Raw genomic sequence first — 19,891 nt, 5'->3', positions numbered from 1 at the left:
GAAGACTAGTAGCGGAGTTGGGTATCTTAGTTTTACAGTAGGTAACTTCTCCATGTTCAAACTCGGTCCACCAGTGGGAAGGCTATGTAATTGGAAATCAAGGTAGTGTAAATGTTGGTGCAAGCAAAGGGGACGGAACTGAATTCTAGATTTGAGTTCCTGGGGTCATTGGAGGTTCACTCTACTCGATTGTTTAGGGTGTCACTCAGCCAATTCCATGGAGTGACTTCTCAGGTGAAATTTAAGTCTACCTTGGCTTTTATCTTTTGGGTTATTGTTGTGGTTGGTTTGGATTTTTTAGTTCTAAAACTCAGATTTTGGATAACTCATGGGTGGGTTTTGTAGCCCAAGCTATTGAGTATAGTTTATCGTGTTTTGGCTAGAGGTCTAGGGGTTTGGTATAAATTTAAAAATATAAATGTTGGTTGAGTCTCGCTGCTCTCGGTAGTTTGTTTTGGTTCTTGGGTTTCTAAATTTGAGGGTTCTAAAATTGTGGGGTGGCCACAAACTCAAATTTATTACAAAGTCCTAGTCCTTGGTTATGTAGTTGGGGGTTTAATGGTTATTAATATTAAGGCTGAGGAGTCAATAGCTCCTTGTCTGTTAATTTTAGGGTCGAGCCTTGAGTCGAGTTTAGTTTCTTTGAGGTATTGTTATGGCATAGCCTATTGTTTCCCCTGTTTGTGTTGGTTTTGGGCCTAATCTAGTATTTTATCCCTTTGTAGGTAGAGGATCACATAAAAAGTGTTGGTAAACTAGTCCTGTTTCCACCATGGTGCCTAGACAAAGAGAGAGTATAAGGGGAGGTGGTGGTCATTCCTTGCTAGGGAAACATGGTGCTCCTCTTTTTTCCCATGATTTGGTTACCACCCTCATTAACGTTGTCCCACCAAAAATGATTAGAGAGATTCACAAGGATTCGCAAGTTTGAGACTGAAGTTTCCATTAAGAGGCAACCACTATTAGATTCAGAATCGATGGATGACATGCCAACTTATGTTCCTAACCTTGGGCATACTAGGGGAAAGAAGAGGTAATACCTCAACTTGGTAACCCTCCACTAGCATATGAAGACCCTCCTTGGCCTAGTCCCAAGGGATAAACAAGTGGAGAAGTATAGCATCTTCGCTTCGCTGGAAGATGTTAAGAAACATATCTCTTGATAGATTTACCTCTAGGTTGGCTCATACTGAAATTCATATACCATGTGATTTTGACTATGGGGACCTGATGGATCCCTGATGGATCCTCCTGCAAGGGCTCCGACAAATATTTATTATTCCAACAATGAAGAGAAATATGGAATGGAGTTATAGGTCTTTCTATGTTTCCTTCTAGCATGTTGGGTCCAGATGTTTGGAGGGACTCTTTGGCCTTGCCTAATTGGTGGTTGCTCTAGTTTATGTTTGGCTCTTGTTTTGGTGTTTTAAGGTTCTCAATTTCTGGGTTAAGTTTTGTTATGCCTTTGCATTCTAGTTTCCACTCATATCTATGTTTTATTTATGATTTTCAGAGAAGAAACATCCCTTTCGACATTAAAGCCTAGCACTCTATAGTCTATATGAATGTACAAATTTTGGTATCTATACTAGTTGTTAGTCTATTTTGCTTTCTAGTTGATGTTTGATGTTTGTATCTGGCAACAACGTGAAGATCTTGGGTGAGTCTCTTTTGTTAATGGTGTCTAGAGTTCATATTGAAGATAAATAAATCCTCTAGGAGCAATATAGATATCTGTGTAATCTCTTGCATTTTATATTTTCAATAATATAAATGCAACAACTTACTATATATATATAATTAAGAATGTTAAAATATGTCTTATTCCAAAAAAAAATTGCGATGCGATGATATAAATAAATAAATATATCTAAAATATAATTTCCATATATATAACATATGAGTGATAAAAACTCTAAATCCCAAAACCAAATTTATGACTAATTCATTACTACATTCAGAAACATTTTAGAAAGATTTTAAAAAGGTGAGTACGAACCAAACTCTCCCTTTAAAAAACATATTTACAACACTCTCCATTAAAAAAACATATTTACAACAGTATGGAGACCTTTCCAAAGTTAGTTCACAACGTAGTTTAGTTATCATCTTATGGGTGAAACATTTGAAGAAAAAAGGTGAGCCCAGCCAAAAAAGGGGAGACCTTCCAAAGTTTGTTAACAACCTAGTTTAATTTTAAAGTGAGTGAGACGGATTGTAACATTGTGATTAAGAAGCACCATTTAAGACATTAATGATGAAGTCATCTAGAGTAAGAAGCACCATTTAAGACATTAATGATGAAGTCATCTAGAGTAATGAAATACTTGAAGAACCCAAGCATGGGAAGAGTGTGAGTGTAAATTTAAGGAGAAGGAAAAGAATCATACACCTGCATGTAACCACATTTATGATTTCAAAAGAGGACTCAAAAATGGAATATATATATATATATGGTATAATTTTATGGGTGTAGTTTAAATAATTGATGATTTCTCAAAAAAAATAGTGTTTTTATGATATTGTTAATTATTTTAGAAATTTAATTTATGGATATTTTATAATTATGGGTGGAGTTTTTCAAGGTGTTAAATTCATTTTTGTTATTAAAAAAATGATTTAAACACTCTTAGTCTTATATTTAACAACAACAACAAAAAGTTGAGATTTGGAGAAGAAAGTCAAATTGTCTTATGCTTAGACAAATATTAATTTTATCTTTTAATAATATCATGGTTTTTTCTTATTTAAAATGTTTTTAAATGTACTAATAAATTTAGAACTCTAAAAAGTTATAAAGCTCTCAAATTATGCATATTTTACAACTCAATCTTTTGTGTGGAAAAAATATCATAAATATACATATAAAGCAACCAAGACATACAAGTTTTAAATTACAATTGTTAAAAGAACTACTCTAGATCCATCTTAATTCTGGATCTATCAAGAGCGGAGAGGGATCAAATCTCTTAAAATACAAACCTCTTTTTTTAGTGCAATGAGGTACAAACCTCTCTTTTGAGTGCAAAACCTGATGAAAGATTTGTAGCTAAAGAGATTTGATCTCTTGCCCAGCTTGATGGATCTAGACTATTTAATTAATAATAATTAATAATTATAATTAATAATTTTATTTTTTTATGTAATTTGATATGGTCAAAATGTTTAAATAATAACATAATAGGACATTTTTCTGCCCAAAAATGTAATTAAATTATAAAATATAGTTATAAAAAAAATTATTGTGAATGAGAGATAGTTTTTGAGCATGTGGTAAAAATAAGCCATGGTATTGGCCCATGGTATTGTAACAAATCCTATTTACATGTTAATAATATGCATCGTAAAATAAATTTGGATATCCATAATTAAAAATATTTATGTATTATAAATATAAGTTAAACATGTAATTGTTTCTTGTTTTTTGTCAAGTATGTGTGGTAAGAGCTACCAGTTGGAGGGAAGATTGAAGTGGTTTTGTGGTTGCGGTTGGATGAGCTCCAGCTTATGTTGGCTTAGATGTTGTAGTTTATGTGCTTCATGCTGGACGTTGCATGAGCAATGAAGCTATTATTTCGTATCAATCCTCTCCATGGGTGATATACAAGTCATTGGAGTCGACTAACAGAGCCAAGTAATCTGTGAAAGGGGTTTTTCGACGGGTGTTAGGAGTGTTTGAATGTTTTACATGCTCTCTTACTGTCATGGCTCTCCCATTATATGAAGAGGAAGCGACTTTTTTCATGCTTTTACAAATTATTATCATCGCCATCCTCACATTTAAGATGGTGCTTTCATAGTAGAATTATTTCCAGTTTTGACAGAGGTCTGTCCACTTTCATTTTTTGGTTTCGATTGTGGGGGGCTGATTTCATGATATGGTTGACTACCCATGCCTCCCGACTGTGACATCCCCCGGGGTGTTGTTATTTCTGATACTCCATCCAACCACCTTTTTACTTGTTTCACTGCTTTGAGGACTCGTGGTCTGGGGTGTTCTTGTTCTGATTTCTGCAACGAATGCACTGGGGATCTTTGGGGCTGAATGTTCCAGATTTTTCATTGTTGCGTTGGTGGTAGATTGAAGTGGTTTTGTGGTTGTGGCTGGAAGAGTTGCATCTTATGTTGGCTTTGTAGTTTATGTGCATCCTATTAGTTACCAATATATATTTATTTTTATTTTTATTTTTTTTATAACATACAGCTCTTTCTACATTTTTTGGGTTGAATTGGAGGGTGGGGAAGATTCGATTGTCATCCTTCAGATGTGTGCTTTATGTTTCTCTGTGAAGGTGGTGAGATTTCTTTGATAACGTTTTAAAATTTTTCCACCTTCGGCATCCGACTCTCCTGCGGTACCCCACTCTTGTCTCCATTTTCGAGACTGCAATTTAAGGTGATATTAGATCTTCTTAAATTTTTCCTTATTATGATGGTGTAGTACATTACTTTACTCTCCTCGGGTAGCTAGATTGCATTAAAGTGAGGGCGTTTTCCGGTGCCACATTTTTTGATGTTCGTTAGTTGGAATTTTTTGACTGGATATTTATTTTGTTTTTTTTAGAGAAATCGGGGAGAGCTTTTTATTCTTGTGGAGGGATCAATACTAACTCTAGTATTGGTCTCACGCATCCATAAAAAAAATAAATCATCAAAAATATGCACATAAATAGTTTATATTAAGTTATATAAGTTATATAATTTAGTTTAAAATGGACCCACATATTGATTGGGCCAATAAGTGTCAAATACCAAACTTTAACATCACATGTTGACAAGACATAATGTCCCAAATTCTCCAGCTCTAAATTACCAAATAAGTCAAAATGCACTACAAAACATTCCATTGAATTATATTGAGGAGTACACCTATCCCATCAAAGAGTCACCTGCACAAGAATAGGTGAAATGTGTGTCAGTCATATGTACATGTGTGTTTAACCATCCAACCTATTGAAGACAGTAAATGACAACATTCAATTCACGGATTAGTTCAGAGGATGCAATAAATGAAACCAACCCTTTAAATTCAAGTACTAAACACACCAGCCTTTTCAATTCAAGAATTAAAAATAGGAAAGCACATGGATCAACCATCAAAGATTACCAACCATTTGATCATGTACAAATCAATCCAGGCCACACATTTGATTTTGGGAGATGGCAATCCATGCTAATCTTCCCTACCAATTAAATTCTATATGAAAAAACTATAAAACATAAACTCTTACTCATTTTCATTTCAAACATTAATTCTACTCATCACCTATTGGAGACATGCAATCAAAGTGTTCAGACACTGTTACATTCAATCTATTCAGAAGTTGTTGGAAACATACAAACTGAGTGTGTGCACACTATTACATTCATTATATTCATCAGCGGCTAGAGACATACAAACAGAGTGTGTGCACAGTGTTACATTCATTCTATTCATCAGTTGCTGGAGACATACAGGTATGTTTTTGTTGAATAATGTTACTATTTTTGTTGAATAATGAATAATGTTATTTTTATTGAGAAACAAGGGTAAATTAAAGCCATTACAACCAATATCACTTGTTAAATAGATTACAAGATTGAGAAGAATTTCTATATGAATAACATACCCACTTATTTAGAAACCAATTTCATTGCCACTATAACCTAAAATCTGACCCCTACAACTCAATATCAGATAGCAAAGAATATCATTTCAAAGAAAAAAATTTGATGCCAGGTAGATTCATTGTCTAGTTAGAGAAGCATTTCTAAATGAGTAGCAGACCCACTGGTTTAGAACTTCTCTTTTCTAGTCTCAAGGGGGTCCCCTAGGTGTTGTATGCTGCCAACAAACCCATAAATCTGTAAAGAATCAAAGTTGATTGGCACACAGAAAACTCAGTGTGAGTTGTTACCCCTAAGCAGTCAACAGTAAGGATAATTTCTTACCTATATTAATGCACGTTGAGATCAGATGCCTCCAACAGTATAAAAATGAGTGAATAATGACAAAATTGAAAAGATATGTGCCTGAGGTGAATCTGAAATCAAAATAAGTATCAAGCAAACAAAACATTGCAACACATCTAACAACTATTGAGCCAATAGATTCTAGGAACCAGAGATAAGGCATAGTAGAACCAAACCAAATATTATTTGAGGTTGAATTACACCACATTGGGGCAACAATGAAGGCATATAGTGCACCATTAGGTGTGGAAAACCCAAACTGTAATAGCTGTGAGAAAATGTTATATTATCTTTGTTAAGGTCTGTCAAATTCCTGCATAAACTTAAGGTTTCAGAGTGCTATCATGTAAATCTGCATCAGTGGACCTACCTAATAATTACAATCCATCTATCCTTACCATGACTACGCCTCTCTATTTGGACTGGTAATTTTCCAATCTCAAGGGGTTCCCCTAGATGTTGTATGTTGCCAACAAACCCATAAATTTTCAAAGAATCAAAGTTGATTGGCACACAGAAAACTCAATGTGAGTTGTTGCCCCTAAGCAGTCAACAGCAAGGATGATTTCTTACCTAATGCTCGTTGAGATTAGATTCCTCCAATAGTATAACAATGAGTGAAGAATGACAAAACTGAAAAATATATGCCTGGGGTGAATCTAAAATCAAAATAAATATGAAGCAAACCAAACTTTGCAACACATCTAACAACTATTGAGCCAATAGATTCTAAGAACAAGAGATAAGGCATAATAGAACCAAACAAAATATTATTTGAGGTTGAATTACACCATAATGGGGGCAACATTGAAGCGATATAGAGCACCATTAGGTGTGGAAAACCCAAACTGTAATAGTTGTGAGAACATGCTATATTATCTCTGTTAAGCTCTATCAAAGTCCTACATAAACTTAAAGTGAAGGTTTCAGAGTGTTATCATGCAAATCTGCATCAGCGAACATGCCTAATCATTACAGTCCATCTAGCCTTACCATGATTACGCCTCTCTATTTGGACTGGTAATTTTCCAGTCCCAAGGGGTCCCCTAGGTGTTGTATGCTGCTAATAAACCCGTAAATCTGTAAAGAATCAAAGTTGATTGGCACAAAGAAAACTGAGTGTGAGTTATTGTCCCTAAGCAGTCAACAGCAAGGATAATTTCTTACCTATATTAATTCTCATTGAGATCAGATGCCTCCAACATTACAAAAACGAGTGAAGAATGAAAAAAACTGAAAATATATGTGCGTGAGATGAATCTAAAATCAAAATAAATACATAACTACATAAAGAGACTACAACTAAGAACCCTTACATAAAAACATGCTAACCCTTACTAGGAATAAAAAAAAAATGTCAAGAACAAAATGAGTGCCAGAAACAATGGTTTGAGGACCCAAAAAGTTAGTTGGGTTGAAGAAACTCAGTTATGTCAAAGCTGTTACAAAAATAAAAAGGAATAGCTCTTCCTAATAACTCATATTTTTACCAACTAAGAATAAAATGAATGGCAAGAACAAAATGAATGACAAGAACAATGATTTGAGGACACATAAAGCTAGTTGGGTTGGAGAAACTGTGTTATGTCAAAGCTATTACAAAAAGAAATAGGAATAGCTCTTCCTAATAACCCATATTTTCACCAACTATGAATAAAATGAATGCCAATAACAATCATTTGAGAACACAGAAAAATAGTTGGGTTAAAGAAATTGTGTTATGTCAAACCTGTAACAAAATTAAAAAGGAATAACTCTACTTAATAACTCATAAAAGTCATATAAGAATCGAATAAAGAAGTTTAAACCCTTCCAATAATGATTTTCAGATCTGAGATGTATTCAGTTACAATTAATCGATAAAGCTCTGATTGAGATTCTGGATTCGGATATTCCACAATGTCCATTTTCATCTTGTCGACATTTCGAGTCTAGAACAAGACTCATCCTTAGGACTGATTTATAAAGAAGAGAAGTGATAGCTATAAATATAGCTTGGAGTGATGTCAAATTTAAGGAGCCGACCAACTCAACATGAAAATAATTTTTATTTTTATTTTTTTAAAATTCAATTTATTTAATAAAATATTTAATTTTTTTTCTATGTTATTATATTTTAGTTTAAAACGTATTTATGGACATTCACTCTTGTTAATAAATTTTTATTGAGAATTATATTATATTAATAAAAAATTTATTATGATGTTAATAATTTTATTATTATCTTTATTTTTGAAAGTTTTTGTAATAAATTACATTTTATTTTTATTTTTATTTTTATTATAATTAAATTAAATAATATATTACTTCATTATTATAGATTTTATTAAGCATGTGTTATTAGTGTGTTGTTAATAATGTGTTATTTAAAAGGGTTAATAAAAAGTTATTTTATTTATTCTTAAAAAGTTTATTTTTATTTTAATTTAATTCTTTTCTATCTTATTTATATTAAAGATTTATGATATTATTTATTATTTATGAGAGATTATAGATTTTATCTAGCTTATGCTATTATTTTTGTTGTTGTTAATGTTATTAAAAGAGTTAATAAAATGTTATTTTATTTATTATTTAATAAATTATTTATTTTAGTTTAAATTTCTTCTATTTTATTAAAGATTTATGCTATTATGTCTTTAATTAATGTTAATATAATCTAATAAGAGTTTTATTATATTTAATAATTATTTATGTTACTAATTTTATTGATTTTATTCTTATTCATATTTAGGTTAATAATGTAATTCGTATATATTTTGGTTAATAAGAGTTTTAATAATATAATTCATCTTTGATCATTTATGTTATTAATTTTAGTCTTATTCATATTTTGGTTAATACATAATTTCTTTAGTTTTATGTCTTATTTTACTAATGCTTAGATTTCTTAATAATGCTTGATGTTATTTTTAGGGTTAGGAGAGGGGGAAATGACATAGGAGATAATTTTGAGGGGAAGGGGTTAGAGGACAGGCCTGATGAAGAATGGTAAGGGTGATGAGTAGGGGCAATGAGAAGGGGCGAGCATTTTATTCAATGGGAGGGAGAAGGGAAATCCAATTTCCGCTAACTTCCAAGCCTCCATCTCTATTGAGGTTGTGCGGATGCTTGATGATTTCAAGAGCCTCCCGAACTTTATGCTTAAAATGATATTTTTCAAAGGCAATGACCTTTGTGTCTTCAAGGCAGATGTGGTGGTTTGTCTTGTCTGCATGCTCAGCTAAAGCTGAATAACGAGTTCTTTCATTCTAGATATCTGCCCCATGCTCTTTGAGCCTGATCTTGACCGACCTACCTGTTTCCCCAATATAGTGTTTCCCACAAGAGAAATTGTTCATATAAACACCTTTCTGCTAGAGGTGCTCTGGGTCATCCTTAACAGATTTCATTATTTTCTTAATAGTTGTCAAGGGTTTGAATGAAGTTTTGATATCTTTTCTCATGAGAACTTTAGCAAGCTTGTCGATGACCCCATAGATGTATGGAAGGTAAGCATTAGCATATGGTTGGTTTCTAGGTTTATCTTTCTTGCTTCCGGATCTAGCTTTCTGAATGGCTTTAATGATGCTTTTATTATTGTATCCTAGGTCGGTAAATATTTTTCTTAAGTAATTAATCTCATCTTCGATGTGGCCCTCATCTAATATTCTACAAGCTCTAGTAAATAGGGTTTGAAGAACACCCATTTTTTGAGCTGGGTGGTGGTGATAATCTACATGAAGGTAATTATCAGTATGCACCTTCTTTCTAAATACTTTGTGTCCTACGGAACCATCCTTGTTTCTGATGAGGACGATATCAAGGAATGGTATGCAATTATTCTCGTCAACTTCTATTGTAAACTTAATGTCTTCAAACATGCTATTGAGATGGTTTAAAAAAAATTAATTCATCATCCCCATGAGGCCAGTTAACACTGGTGTCGTCCACAAACTTGATCCAAAACTTGAGTTTTAACGGATAGGCATCAAGAGCCTTCTTTTCAAATTTTTCCATGAAGAGGTTGGCTATAATAGGTGAAAGAGGTGATCCCATAGCCATTCCTGATGTTTGTTCAAAGATTCCCCTTAGAATGTGAAGAAAGTGCAACGAAGACAAATTTCAACCAGCTTCGCAATTTGGGGGTCCGCCACTTCCTTTACTACTTGCATTGCTTCATATAGGGGAATCTTAGTGAAGAGCTGGACCACATCAAAACTGACAATTTTATCACCCAGATCTAACTTAGCTTTTTTAATGAACTCAACATAATGGTTAGAGTCTTTGATAAAAGAATTGTTTTTACCAACTCTAGGGACTAGGGTGCTGGCAACATACTTTGCTAGTTCATTTGTGGGTGCTCCAATACTATTGACTATAGGTCTGAGGGGGACATTAGTTTTATGAATTTTAAGGGACCCATAAATACGAGGTGTAATTTCACTGTCAAGGGTAAGCCGTCTTTTGAGTTTCTCCTCCAAATTAATCTCTTTAATGGCTTTCTTAACTAGCTTTGTAATCTTAGAGATGGGGTTTTTTTCAAGTTTTTTGTAGCTACCACTATTATATAGGTGGTCCTTCATTTTGCTTATGTATTCATCATGATCCATCACCACAGTGGCACCTCCTTTGTTGGCCTTTAGAATGACAATGTCATTATTCTCCCTCAGGTTTTTCAGGGCTTTCAGCTGCTCAAGGTTTAGATTTCTTTTCGGAGGTCTGGCTCTCCTTAGGATGACACTGCACTCTTGTCTAGCAAGTTCTTTATCTTCATCATTGACAGTTTTGATTCCATCTTCAAGGCTGCAAATGATTTCTTCATTAGGGATCCACTTGGGGGCTATGGCAAAATTGAGTCCTTTGTCAAGGACTTCGACTTCTTCCTTATTCAATTCGTAAGACGAGATATTAATAACTTTTTTATTAGAATTTTTGTGAGAAATGTTTTTTTATTTTGTTATCTGATCTATTGTTTGTAATGTCTATAATGTCTCCTAGGTTGTTGTCTATAGTGTTAAATCCCATTGTATTATCATGTATCTTATTATTTATATTATTATCTCCTTTGTTATTTAATACATTAAAGTTCCCATCTATAATATTGTTTATTACCTTGTTATCAATTATAATGCTTGTATTATCCAACCTATTACTAGCATGAATGTCTTCTACACTTATATTGTCTAACTTATTACTAGCGTGAATGTCTTTTATGCTAATGTTATAATGTGCATCGTTAATTTGATCCATTTGTCCTTTCTCCATGATGTTATTTACGTTAGCGTGAATGTCTTTAATGTTAATATCATTCTTACTGATATCGGTATTATAATGTGTATCGTTAATTTGATCCGCGTATCCTTTCTTAGTTATGTTAAATTGTAGTACATTATTTACATTTTGGCAGGGGTTGGATTCGGCGTCCAAGCTACGTAGTTGTCTTTCCTCTGTTGTTGATTCCCTTCTTCCCGCGTGTTGCTTCACAGTGGATTCCGTATCATTGACTGTAGAACTGCGTGTCCATTGTTTGCACTTTCGTTGTGGAAGGGGATTGGTTTGGTTTTACATAGTTGCTATTGCTCCATTGTTGATTCCCTTTTCTCTGCGCATTTCTTTACAGAACCAATCTACCTTATCACCAACAATTCTTGTCGCTCTGCGTGAGTGCTTTACAGTGGCAACGTTGTCTTCAATTGTTCGCTCATTGTTGCGCTGCTCTTCTAGCTTCTGCAGCTTCTTATACTGGCGCAGCTGAGCCGTGTGTCCCTCCTTGTCATCTTTGAGCGCTACTGAGGCGTCAATGACTGTCTAGAGGTCATCTCGTATGGTTGCTGAAAGTTTCAGGTGAGCTTTAAAGGCTATTGTTGACAATCGCGCTAAATAAAATCGGATCCTGCGTATTTCCAGGCGAATTAAAGTTTTGCTAAGCTGTTCGAATGCTTTGTGGTTTTGTTGGTTATGTAATTTGTGCTTAATGCAGGCAAATGATGGTGTTAGGTTGGAATCGCGACACTGTTTGAGGAATGAAAGATGGGATCCTCTTCTTTGTATCTTAACCCTCATTTTCTCGAGATCACTGACCTCCTTCCAGGTTCCCCTCCATTCAGGGTAACAATAATGGTTTGTAGATTTCTGTGGTATGGTTTTTGAGATTCTGGATCCGGATATTCCACAGTGTCATTTTCATCTTGTCAACATTTTGAGTCTAGAACAAGACTCATCCTCAGGACTGATTTACAAAGAAGAGAAGTGATGGCTATAAATATGGCTTGGAGTGATGTCAAATTTGGGGAGCCGACCAGCTCAAGATGAAAATAATTTTTTATTTTTTATATAATTAAAATTCAGTTTATTTAATAAATTATTTTTTATTTTTATTTTTTTATTTTTTTATTCTTTCTATGTTATTATATTTTAGTTTAGAATGTATTTATGGAATTTAATTGTTGTTAATAATTTTTTATTGATAATTAATAAAATTATTATTATGATGTTAATAATTTTATTATTACCTTTACTTTTAAAAGTTATGGTAATAAATTTCATTTTAATTTTATTTTTACTATAATTAAATTAAATAATATATTACTTCATTATTGTAGATTTTATTAAGCCTCGGTTATTAGTTTGTTGTTAATAATGTGTTATTTAAAAGGGTTAATAAAAAGTTATTTTATTTATTGTTAAAAAATTGATTTTTATTTTAATTTAATTCTTTTCTATATTATTTCTATTAAAAATTTATGATATTATTTATTATTTATTAGAGATTATAGATTTTATCTAGCTTATGCTATTAGTTTGTTGTTAATAATGTTATTAAAAGAGTTAATAAAATGTCATTTTATTTATTGTTTAATAAGTTCTTTATTTTAGTTTAAATTTCTTTTATTTTATTAAAGATTTATGATATTATGTTTTTTAATTAATGTTAATGTAATCTAATAAGAGTTTTATTATATTTGATAATCATTTATGTTATTATTTTTATTATTTTTATTTTTATTCTTAATTACTTAAGAAAAGTATTTACCAGCCTAGGATACAATAATAAAAACATCATTAAAGCCATTTAGAAAGCTAGATTTGGAAGCAAGAAAGATAAACCTAGAAACCAACCATATGCTAATGCTTACCTTCCATACATCTGTGGGATCACCGACAAGCTTGCTAAAGTTCTCATGAGAACAGATATCAAAATTTCATTCAAACCCTTGACAACTATTAAGCAAAGAATGAAATATGTTAAGGACGACCCAGAGCACCTCCAGCAGAAAGGTGTCTATATGATCAATTTCTCTTGTAGAAACACTATATTGGGGAAACAGGTAGGTCAGTCAAGATCAGGCTCAAATAGCATGGGCGAGATATTCGGAATGAAAGAACTCGTTCTTCAACTTTAGATGAGCATGCAGGTAAGACAAACTACCACATCTGCCTTGAAGACACAATGGTCATTACCTTTGAAAAACATCATTTTAGGCGTAAAGTTCTGGAGACTCTTGGAATCGTCAAGCACCCACACAACTTCAATAGAGATAGAGGCTTGGAAGTTAGCAGAAATTGGATTTCCCTTCTCCCCACATTGAATAAAATGCTCGCCCCTTCTCATCGCCCCTACTCATTACCCTTACCATTCTTCATTAGGCCCATCCTCTAACCCCTTCGCCTCAAAATTATCTCCTATATCATTTCCCCCTCTCCTAACCCTAAAAATAACATCAAGCATTATTAAGAAATCTAAGAATTAGTAAAATAAAACATAAAACTAAAGAAATTATGTATTAACCAAAATATGAATAAGACTAAAATTAATAACATAAATAATTAAAGATGAATTATATTATTAAAATTCTTATTAACCTAAATATAAATAAGAATAAAATTAATAATCAGTCTCTTATTGGATTACATTAACATTAATTAAAAAACATAATATCATAAATTTTTAAAAATAGAAGAAATTTAAACTAAAATAATTAATTTATTAAACAATAAATAAAATAACATTTTATTAACTCTTTTAATAACATTATTAACAACAAATTAATAGCATAAACTATATAAAATCTATAATCTCTAATAAATAATAAATAACATCAAATAAGATAGAAAATAATTAAATTAAAATTTTAACGATAAACAAAATAACTTTTTGTTAACCCTTTTAAATAACACCTTATTAACAACAAACTAATAACACGGGCTTAATAAAATCTATAATAATGAAGTAATATATTATTTAATTTAATTATAATAAAATTAAAATTAAAATGTAATTTATTACAATAACTTTCAAAAATAAAGGTAATAATAAAATTATTAACATCATAATAAAAAATTTATTAATATAATATAATTCTCAATAAAAATTTATTAACAATTAAAGTCCATAAATACGTTCTAAACTAAACTATAATAACATAGAAGAATAAAAAAATAGTTTATTAAATAAACTAAATTTTAATTTTAAAAAAAATAATATTTTCATCTTGAGCTGGTCGGCTCCCCAAATTTGACATCACTGCAAGCCATATTTATAGCCATCACTTCTCTTCTTTGTAAATCAGTCCTGAGCATGAGTCTTTTTCTAGACTTGAAACGTCGACAAGATGAAAATGAACATTGTGGAATATCCAAATCCAGAATCTCAAAAACCACACCACAGAAATCTATAAACCATTAAAGCTCTAATTGTTGTTGTTCATTGACTGCAAAGGCCAATGAATTTCCTTGTTTTCTAATACAGTTTTTTAAAATCAAAATTTGGTGGTAACTTTGCAGGTTGTTGTAGCTATGCAAGAGTTTCTATTGCAGATCGTACAAGGAACAGGAGGAGGCGAGGGGCGAGGGGGCCGAACTGTGATCTAGTTCATTAGATGAGGATGGGGGGGTGATGTGAATGCTCCCAATGTGCCCAGTAATGTCATTGAAAAGGACATTATGGTGGTAGATCATGTTATTCCACCATCACCCACAGAGCCACCTTCAACCACGGTGAAAGGTGCAAGTTCAACAAAGAAAATTAGTGCCATCAGAGGCTAGAAAAAGCAAGACATGCTAGTTGCAATTGATGACATTGAGTTTAAGGGACATTCAACCCATGCCTCTGCAAAAAACATGGTATTGCTACCTCTAACATACATTATTGGATAAATACGTTGACTAATACAAAGTGTAGAGGGCCTGTTACATTTATGACTGAAGAGGAGGAGGCCGAGGTGGTTGAGTGGTGTAAGGAGATGACCCAATTGGGACATGGGTTATAGATTATACAACTTAAATCCACAGTAGCTCAAATCTGTCAGGGGAGGCCAAACCCTTTCAAAGATGGGTTTCCTAGTAAATCATGGTGGAGTGGATTTTAAAAAAGGCATCCAGACCTTGTGCTACGTACAGCTGACGACCTTGACAGAGACAGGGCTTTAAATCTATTCCCTGCAACTGTGTCCAAGTTCTATAACACTCTTTCTGTTGCATATGAGCAACACTCATATGCCCCAGACCATATACGGAATTGTGATGAAACAGGCTTACAGGCAGGAATTGTGGTATGCGGGTAATTGCCAAAAGAGGGAGCAGAAATGTGCCTAAGATTTTGCCTAAGATTAGGGAGTGGATCACTATTCTTTCTTGTGTCAATGCAATTGGTTCTTCAATCCCGGGATTTTACCTATTCAAAGGTAAAAACACAACTAAAAAACTATATACAAAATTGTGAACCAGATGCATGCATGGAAGCACATCCCCATGCATGGATGACAAAGGAACTAGTCCTGAATTGGCTTTGTCACCTTGTTGCATCTCTACCAAGTGGTGACCCACCTGAAAATAGACACCTACTAATTTTAGATGGCCATGGAAGCCACATGGCTTTGCAGACAATTGAGGAGGTCAACAATTTTGGCATTGACCTGTTAACATTGCCGGCTCATACCACTCACAAATTGCAACCCCTTGATGTCAGCGTGTTTGGGCTTTTCAAGAATTATTTCAGGGTCGAGCGAGCTTCGTGGTTGGTAAAGAATCCAGGGGTGGAAGTAAAGAGGTTTGAGCTAGCTAAGCTTGCGAGTAAAGCATTAAAAAGGGCTCTCACACCTTCTAATATCAAGGTTGGATCTAGGAGAACTGGTATATGACCACTTAATGTTCATGCTCTTATGCATGATACTTGTTGTAGACAAGCATTTTATGTGGAAGGTCACGAAGTAGAGAACTTACAAGACCATGTTAATTCCCAAGAAGATGTTGTTGCTGCTGAAGGTATAATGTCCCTTTATGAAGGGCACTTATGTGGTGATGATGATGAACATGTAAGTGAGACATAGTTCATTCATGAATGAACTATCAATATCATGGAGGATGTTGGTACTATTTTATTGCCATTCTTTTCTTCTAAAAATCCATCATTCATCTATCGTTTTCTCCCATAAACCCCTCACAGTCCATTGAAATTGATCAATTAAGCATTATAATTGTTATTTTACATTAAATTTAATTTGTGGATTTTTATGTTAAAAATTAGAAATTTTCAACAAAATTACGGGATGTCATGACTTCATGTAATTGGTTTATGTTGTGACATGTGGCATGGCAGGAAAATCAAAACAGAGGAAGGGATGTGATCACGGATGTACATACATGGTGAAAGATCTATTCAGCATTGCATCTGGAGCTCCTGGATATATGGTCAATGCTGGTCAAACCCAGCCTTTTTGGTCATAACGCCAATTCAATTTTGTGGAGGGGAAAGTTTTATCTTGATATCCTAGAAATTCCCGCAAACAAATCCTTGAAGCCCACGTCACAGAGAAATAGCAACAAAGGTTTCAACCTTGTCCTTGTTGACGAAGGAAAACGAGTCACCGGCCTGCATTTTCGAAGAACTAACACCGGCGTTCATTAATTCCTCCATCCCTGCATCGCGGATCTGCATCGTTACCACCATTTTATCCATTAGTCTCCTTCTATTTCTGACAAAATTCAATTAAAATGAATGACAAACCGTCTGGATTTCAGAATGCTCCTGTGACGAAGGGATTGGTACTTATTTGTGGCGTAGCCTCAATTATAGTTGCCACTCAAGGCCGACCATCCTTCTCCAGCCTTTCATATCAGGCAATTGTGAAGAAGCTTCACCTTTGGAGATTGGTCACATCTGTGTTTGTATTTTCATCAACCTCAGAGTTGATGTTTGGACTCTACCCGTTGTACTATTTTAGAGTTTTTGAGAGACAAATTGGATCAATCAAATATTCAGTTTTTATCCTATTTGCAACAATTTTCTCAACACTCTTTGAGTTAACGACTTTGGTGGTATTCAAAGATTATATATCAGGTGGACTATCTCCTGGACCTTATGGCATAATAGTTTCTCTCTTTGTTCCCTTCTTTCTTGACATACCAGTTTCAACACGGTTTCAAATTTTTAGTGTCCGGTTCTCTGATAAGTCATTTGTCTACCTTGCTGGACTTCAACTTCTCCTTTCATCATGGAAGAGATCCTTTATACTAGGGTTTTGTGGAGTACTTGCTGGCTTATTATATCGAATGAACATTTTTAGAATTCAAAAATTAAAGCTTCCTAAATCGGTAGCATCTACTACTTCGTGGCTTTTTTTTCTCCGTTAGTCTCTGGAGGGTCATCTACCGTTTCCTCAAGAATAATTGTCACAAGAGAGACAATAGATGCTCCGATGGGTCAACAATTTCAGGGTAACTGGGTTGCACCTACAATGGCTGAATCAGAGGCAGCCATTTCGACTCTAGTTTCTATGGGTTTTGATAGGAGTTCAGCTATACGAGCACTCGCACAAGCGAGAAATGACATCCATGCTGCAGTAGAACTACTTCTTAATAGTCACTCATAGTTTTGGGAACCGGGACTCTCCAATCCCCACGCAGACAGATGGATTTTCTTGCACTATAGAGAATGGGCTGCAAACACTATGCGCAAGTTTCAGGACACCTGGAAAAACCAACAGCCATTCAAACTGGTTTTGGGCAGAGGTAATTTACCAAGCAAATAAATTGTTGTTTCAGTTGTTCTTGAAATTTCAGATTAACTGAGGTTGGTACTCTCTGCTTCTTTCTCATCTCTCTCTCGTAAAGGAAAAGCAAGTGACTTTAATCTGTTTGTTTCTAAGTTAGCTACCCGTCTTAGTGGGACTAGCAGCTCTTAATAGACACTAGATTTCCCAATAATAGAGGTGATATAGACTTTCGAACTTGTAAACTTATGGAAATATCCCTATCTCGAGACATAAATATCTCCTTTGCTTCTAGTGCACCTCGCTCACTCCCGCTGAAACATTGAGATGACATCAACTTGAGATGATTTCACTCTCACATAATCTCATCCATAGGGCCTCCTTTGAGAGAACCACATGTCACTCATTTTAGGGCCACTTTCCCCACCAAAAGGGTCGTCCTTAATGTCACATCACCACTAATCGACATCATCATGCTACATGTTCTGCATCCCACGTCTAGGGTCTGGCCCTTGTGCAAAATCAAAATTTCCTGTTATAAAATAATTAACACTTTTAAGGTTTTACCAACTCTTAAGGCCCAAGATGGAAACATTGTCATTTATTTCTAGACTTCCTTTATGTATCATCTTCCACCTCTTTCCAAAAAACTCATAGTGTGGGCTTGTGAAATCCCAAGAGCTACCAAGACCGCGACTTCCTGAGAGAGGAATTTCATCTCTGACAACTACCAATCCACATCCCTATCTCAATACATAAATTATCCCATCAACATGATGTTAGTATGTGTGTGTGTGTGTGTTTATTGTTGAAGAGCACCCTTCAACACTTAGTTTCATTTCTCTTCATGACTTCCTCCTAAGCTTATATATATAATCTATCCCTCCTGATCTTGGGTGCTGGAATACCATAACCTAAATAGATATATATGCAGCCTACGATGTATAGTTAACAAGACTATCCCTCCTAAGATTGAAAATCACTCGACTTGGCCCATACATAGATATAAACATATAAAACACTCTCTCTCTTAAGCTTATGCCCAAATACATATAGTTAAATGGGACATAGTTGAGTAATGTCGATGTGCTCTTGACACTCAACCCAAGAATATCTCTCCTGAGCTTATATTGGATTCAACCCATCTTGACCAACACATCTCTATATATGTATAGATAGATAGATAAAAGAAATCATACTTTCTATAAACAAATTCCATAATTCAAGGCCTGCTAGTGAAAATACTTAATACAAGAAACAATCAAATAAACAGAGACATGGCACATCTCTTATGCTCATGCCATTGGATTGAATTAAAGCTTATAAGTAGATATAGAACTTAGGAATTCCTCATAAAACACATAGAAATCATTATTTCCCATTATTTCTATAGGAAGTAAACCTTTCCTCCTCAATAACACAGAAAGTCAATATTCCATGTTATTCACACATGAGATAGACATTCCTCTACAGTAGCATAAGCATTTTAATAGTATGATAAACACTTACATAATATTCACATGTATAGGAGCTTAAGAAAACATCTATCTTATAAAATAATTCTGGAAACTGAGATTGGGACTTCAACTCTCCACCCAACCTTAAATTAGCCTGCACTAAATATTTTCTTGTAGCCAATCACCCTCGTGACATATTCACAGCTTAAGCAATTAGCTTAGTTATGAGCTCTCAACCATCGCTCACATATCATGAACATATATTTTTATCTCGTGTGTTCCAACATCTCCCAATGAATACACCATAGAGGCCTTTAACCTCATCAGCATCAACGTAGGGTTTCTATCTAAGCATAGAGAGTCTCAGTTCAGTTTCCGGATAAAGATTTACAAAATAAATAAGGTATACTTATCATTTGTGTTACTAATGTAAGGGTGATAACATGTCTACCTAGTAACCTCTTAGTGGTGCTACACTTGTGTTCTCACCCTCAGGCTACATAAGTGTTA

At 33.9% G+C, this 19,891-nt stretch overlaps 1 pseudogene; it reads left to right on the top strand.

Moving 5' to 3' along the window:
- The first annotated feature begins 16,836 nt into the window (after positions 1-16,836).
- LOC149242159 (rhomboid-like protein 20 pseudogene) lies at positions 16,837-17,804 on the top strand (annotated as a pseudogene).
- Positions 17,805-19,891: the final 2,087 nt, after the last annotated feature.

The sequence above is a fragment of the Pinus tabuliformis genome, chromosome 8 (genome assembly GCF_031772625.1).
Source record: "Pinus tabuliformis cultivar Carrire ecotype Pingquan chromosome 8, CPIR1, whole genome shotgun sequence".
Taxonomy (NCBI): domain Eukaryota; kingdom Viridiplantae; phylum Streptophyta; class Pinopsida; order Pinales; family Pinaceae; genus Pinus; species Pinus tabuliformis.
Note: the sequence above shows the minus strand (reverse complement) of the source record. Positions and strands in the feature narration are given on the sequence as shown.